General features: G+C 45.7%; 1 long non-coding RNA gene across 1 annotated transcript; it reads right to left on the reverse strand.

Annotated features, from left to right (window-relative positions):
• Positions 1-1185: 1185 nt before the first annotated feature.
• LOC135812786 (uncharacterized) lies at positions 1186-6074 on the reverse strand. Its single transcript, XR_010552972.1, has 3 exons — positions 5793-6074; positions 3025-3171; positions 1186-1295 (listed from the first exon to the last, which is right to left on the reverse strand). It is a non-coding gene; the product is annotated as an uncharacterized LOC135812786 (long non-coding RNA).
• Between the last annotated feature and the right edge of the window lie 305 nt (positions 6075-6379).

Consider the following 6379-nt stretch of genomic DNA (forward strand, 5'->3'; position numbering starts at 1 on the left):
CTTCGGCAGGTGCACATGTTAGCACTATTCAGCAACTAGTCTCCGAAACCTCTGCTTGCGTGAAGCTGGGAAAGCAGCTCAGTCAGTCAGTCATTTCCAACTAATGTTGGAGTGGTGCAGGGGGACCCCCTGTCACCCCTTATGTATATTGTCTACGCAGAAGGTGCAATGCAGAGGATCAGAGAAGCCTGCCCAGAACAAGTCAATCTACCTACTAAGTTCACCCTGTATGCAGATGATACAACAGTGCATGACCACAGCCGGACAGCAGTTGAAGCAACCGTAGAGAAATGCGAACCCATCTTCGCAGAAGACAACTTAAAACTAAACATCAGCAAAACACAATTTGTAACAGCTACAAAGTCAGATTCCTCCTGGAGGTCGGTCAAACTGTTGGGTTCTCGTCTGGGGTCAGCGGAGGACATTGATGCACGTATCATAGCAGCGAACCGGGCATTTTCCAGTGTATCATGGAAACGCCATACCCAGCAGTCCCGCTTAAGCATGTTCAACTGTCTCATTTTGCCAGTTCTCCTATATAACTGCGCACTATGGACTCTAACAAAAGCCTTAGAAAGCAAAATTGATGTATGGCACCGCCGTAAACTCAGATACATACTTGGAATCATCTTTCCCAATAAAATTTCGAATAATGCTCTTTATGCTAAAACTGCTCAATGCCCAATAAGTGCAGTCTGTAGACGCCGGCGCTTATTATGGTTTGGACATGTCATTCGTGAAGGGAAGGACGCTGTGTCCTACAAAGCCCTTCACATGGCAATGAATATAACAGATATAAAGAAGCCCAGAGGTCGCCCAGTGACCAGATGGGTAGACAACATTAGGAATGACCTTTTACTTCTCAATATGTCTCTTTTGGAAGCGGAGCAACTTGCCTCAGACAGAACGCACTGGCTCGACGTTGTCGACAGATGCATGACCCTCATTTGATTTTTCATATGAGCTATATGCGTGCTGTACTATTATTATTATTATTAAATAGGAACTGGGCGCAAAAGCACAGAGGCGAATATGGAACGCAAGAAACAAAGAAGGAAAGGAAACAAAATGACGGGAAGACAGAAGATCATGAAGCGAAATAAACAGTGCTCCGGAAGTGCTCAGGAACTGACACGTATGTGTTGTGCACCTAAGTATCATAGGTGAATATCAGCTTACCGTCACTTGGTTATATGAGGTGAACTTAGAACCGAACACAAAGGGGTGTCTGAGATTCACTACATTCCCTTGGACCAATGAGGCACTGGTTGGCGACGGAATTAAACGAAACAGGGCTGAGCAGAGAGCAGCACAAACGAAGAAGATTAGTTGGCAAATTGGTCTGCACCAGTCTAATCCAAAGTGCGTGGAAAAGTGAAAGGACAAGTTCGGAACACAGTATTGGGTATACAGATTCAATCTACGAACAGAACAGTTTCGTCCGTTGTGATCTCATCAGCGCCGCACAAGGGAAATGAGGGCGGACCTGATAGCAATGAAATGTAAACTCTCCAAATCCAAGTTTTAACCAGAAAACAATTGACTGTCATCACCAGGCAAAGAAAGAAATACTTTCGATCGCGAACTAACTTTCAGCGTCGCTTCGCAAGGGGAGTCTCACGCTGACAACTCTGGACCTTGTCGCGACACCTGACGCCATTGCTGAGTCTAAACTCAACCATCCGTGTGACAAGCTCTCACCTAGCACTGAAATCAATTGACCAGACTCATTTGAAGACACTTGAAACCCCTTTGCCAACAAAGACATCCACTCGATTGAAAATTAATCTTCAAAAGCCAGCTCACTTCACGTCCCAAACTTTGACGTCATATTTTGATGATTGATATCAAGTACACAAGTGCTGGTTTCCGCTGGCCAGGGCTTTTATACTCCTTTTTAGGATTCATACTGAGGTAGGTATAAGTCGGATATACCCTTCGCTGGAGTGTATATGGAAAATATACACAAGAGAGAGTTTGGAAGCTTTGTTACAAGAAAATATACACAAGAGAGAGTTTGGAAGCTTTGTTACAAGTCTGAGTTTCACATATACACCATCAAACAAACCTCGGCCTTCGACCTCGGTTTGTATTTGGTGTATATTTTCCATATACACTCCAGCTCAGGGTATGCCTTATACATAGTATATGGCTAGAGCGACGGGCTATCTTAACTCTTTCACAATGGAGACTTCAGAACTGGTGCATCAACGGTGGCACCAAAAACTGTTGGTGGCGCAAGGAGAAGCTTGTCGTTTGGAGTGACAAGTGATCCCTGCTTTTCCTTGTCAGAGTCAACGATACACTTTGTTCTGTGGCATAGGGAGTAGTGTTGGAGTAGAAATTGCTGAGGAGACGTCGCGGAAGGGCGAGCCTTCCTGCGCAGGTATGACTTTGACTGTATTTCAGCATGGTCGAGTGGAAAAATTCAAAACCGTTTATTTCAAGAAAACCCCAGATCAAGGGCTTTGCACAATCGATCTACACCCCAAAGGGAACATACCTGCACATTTTGAGCGAAATCGGAGACATTGACTTGCACACACACTTTGTATTGTCAGCCATGCTCTCTTAACAATGTTCTCGTTTTCCTAGGCAATTCCCAACATGTGTTAACGCCTTTTTACAGGGAGATCTAGAAATAATTTGGTTGAGTGAAATTGAGCTGGTGAACTAGACAGGCGACAAGCCAGTGGCAGAACAAGAGCAGCAGAGACTTGCTCACTGGTGGTGAAAAAGGCTGCCTCAAAGCTTTGCGACCCACCAGACTGTGGTAGTCATGCATTGTACATCACGGCTGTAGTACTGATGTGCACAGTCATGGTAACAGTGCATTGCGAAATGCTCTTGGCCATATGCTGCTGTTGAGCTGGTTTTACAGATGAAGAATCTAAGAGACACACTGGCTGGTTGTCTATTCTTTCCGTAGTACTACAGCTGTGATGCACAGTGCATGACTACCACACAGACCACGTAGCAAATCACACAACACACTCATAATGATGCAGTGCATGCCATTCGTACTTTTGCAACCGCTAGTTGAAGAGTGGAACTGGCTAGCACTGGTGCAAGAGTCACACTTCTCTCCAGTGTACCCTGGCTTGCATTGACAAATTCCTGTTCCATTAGCACAGGTGCTGTCCGTTGATCCGAACGGAGAACAATGGCACTCTGCAGAGCGAAATGAAAATGGCACAAATATCACAGCCCAGGGAAATTGGACATATTTTGGGGCCATCCGAAATTAATGATAATTTTCACGAAACGAAAAAGTTTAGTTATGACCCTCCCCTCACCCCCCACTCCCTCTTGAACAAAAAAACATTATTGACTTGACAGGTAGAATGGACTGATGTTTCAACTATCGATATATTTTTCATAACGAAACTCTCCTCAACCCCCCCCCCCCATGAACGAAACCTTTTCTCTTCGTGAAAAAGATCGATATTTACGGATGGCCCCTTAGTAAATTTTCTGGCTATCTCCTATCTCCTGCTGTTTCTTGAATTATAACAGTTACATGCCAGTTACATTACAAATCAGTATAAAAAAGTGGTGGACACCACGCAACTGCATTGTATAGAGGGGGGGGGGGGGGTGGTGTCCACTGACAACCGCTCTATTCACTTGCTATCCACTCGAGGGTGAATAGCAACTGAATAGAGCATCTGTCAGTTGACACACCCCCTTTCCGCATTGTAAATGGGTTTGTCTGTTTGCTTGTGTCCACTAAATGAGAGGGAAAAGAAAGTCCTGGATGAGTATGGTGGTATTTTTCAGGTGCGGACCCTCGTCCGTCTGTTTGCATCCTGCTTGCCTACTGTTATAATATGCATGTTGCTTTGAGCCCTTTGGAGACCGTACTACTCATGTATCCCTACCAATGTACAGTGCAAACTTTTCAAACACAACCTGGTGTGACTCGGCTGCACCGCTGGCAACTTGCATGATCAAAAATGTCTATCGGGATAAGAACCTACTCGGTTAAAAATACTGACAGCGATCCAAGGCGGAGTTACGGGAGTTCTGGTTTACGTAAACAAGCAGTGTGCTCCACTGGAGTTTTGATTTATGAAACTTATCTCTTGACCTCGAATAAAGGTCTCTTTTAAAATGCGATTAGAAATTTTTATTACCACACGGTTTCGGACCTGGTCCATCATCAAGTCGATACATGGCAAGATCCATTACATAGGTAATGAACTGTGTGTACGAAGACAATATCAACACAGCATGAAGATTGAACATGATAATGTGCGATGTTTTTAGGGAAATAGTGTGGAACAAATGCCCGTAACTTTACTATCCGTGTATCGATTTTCAATCGTTTTTTTCATGTGATTCGTACATCTTCTGGCTACAAGAATCTGTTGATAACTCAAAACGCACAAAATCGGGATAACGTCCCTTTTCACTTGCTCTGGCTCAGATGATCTCGACAAGAAACTGTGGGCTTGAGTGCATCCTTTCAGAGTGTGACGAAGGCAAGTTACGTAATGAAGGCAGCGTGACGCGCACTGACCCTTTAACCACATGTGCATTCTCTGGTTTATGCACTTTTGATAATATCATATGGTGACAAGAGATTTGCGATGAAAGTCACAAGAAAATGACGTTTAAACCGATTAGGTACTTGGTCCGGCTCATCGCAATTGTCGCTTATCTATCGCCACTAAGAACAGGAGTTTTTTTTACCGCTCTGTGAAATTTCCAGTAGGCATAGTGAGGAAGTATGATACAAGAATACTCTCCGCCACAAGAAAAAATTTCAGCAAAGGAATCAGGTGAAGCGAGTCGAAGAAAGGAAGCAAGGTAAGCAAAATGCACGAAATAAATCCGCGAAGGAGCGCGTTCTTGCACTCACACTCTTACAGGTCCAGAGTTCATCCAACTCTGCATCACTCGAGCTGCCGCGCCGTTACACGAGCTGACATTTGCTGGTGTCTAGCTGCTGGTGTAGACGGAGTATCTCTTGCTTTCTCACTCAGACTCAGGCTGTCGTATGGCAGCAATGGGAAAGGAACAGCTGTGGCTGTCACTTCGGTGCTTGAAGGAACCGTGGGCAGTGTGACCTGTGTGTCTCCACAGCGTGTTTCAACAAAGCCTTCGAGGCATACGGCCTCTCCAGACAGCTGTCATACGGTCCGCTGGATACGCTGACCACGACTCTTGTGACGCTGCTGCTAGGTCCACCAAGCAAGGAACAACAACCGTCGGCCGGGCGCATCGCATCAAAAACACCTTTCTTCTTCAGCATGACGCTCATGCGGCTCGTACTCCTCTGCCGTGCACGCATGCCTGTCACGCTCTCCAGGATGTCAGTTGCCCCTGCCACAGTTCCGGTCTTCGGGTCGCTGCGCGCTTGGCTTTTGGCAACACAGACAGTGAATGGCCAGATTCCCACTTCCCAAAAAAGTCAAACACATCGCGATTCAAAGTGCTAGTCGCGATCATTTTTCTTTGGTGCCTCCTTTGATCTTGCCATCACAACCTCCCAAGCAAAAGTAAGTTAGATATCGTGATCGGACTGGGTTTTACCTGTCAAAAGGTGCGTGGGAGATGAGCGACATTTGCGATGAGCCGGACCAAGTATTGTTGTTTTTGTGTCATGGTGTGACTGCGCACTGCACACTTGTTCTAGCACTACTAGGATTCCTGTCACCACATCACCTGCTCAGTTGACACTTAAGCTTGAATTCGCAGACATGATCTCTTAACTGGTAGGTTAAGAACTCTGTGCGGGGAGCTGTGGACACAAATCAACATGAATTCAAACAAACAAAAAAGTTTACCTTGGCAATCCGAGTTGGGGTCAAATACCACACATGGTGGCTTTGCCAGTGTAGTATCTGGTATGAAGTAACCCTTTGCACACCCATAGCATTGCCTTCCACCATACCCAGGTTTGCATCTGCACTGTCCAGTAGTAATGTAACAGTGGTTGCCACGGGCACGTGTACTGCTACACGCACAAGGTATGCAGTCCTTTCCTGATTGGTAGTGGCCCAGACTACAAGACTGACATCTGCGACCGGAATATTTGTCCAGGCAATTACAAATACCACTATTCATGTCACATGTATTATTGGCTTGAGTAGTGTTAGCCACACATGCACATGGGGTGCAGGAGTCTAGATGAGTAGATGCTATGTAACTGCCATCAGAGCACACATCACAGCGTGTGCCATTTACGTGGTCTCTGCAAAGACACGCTCCACTGTTAGGGTCGCAGCTCCTCGCTCCGTTTGCATCGCAAGAACACTTCACACACTCGGTTCCATTGTGTCTGTAGACATGTGGACACGGTATGACTGGACAGTTCCAAACAAAGACAAGAACACGCAACAAAGAATCAGACTTGCACATTGGACGCAAAACC

The sequence above is a fragment of the Sycon ciliatum genome, chromosome 3 (genome assembly GCF_964019385.1).
Source record: "Sycon ciliatum chromosome 3, ocSycCili1.1, whole genome shotgun sequence".
Classification (NCBI taxonomy): domain Eukaryota; kingdom Metazoa; phylum Porifera; class Calcarea; order Leucosolenida; family Sycettidae; genus Sycon; species Sycon ciliatum.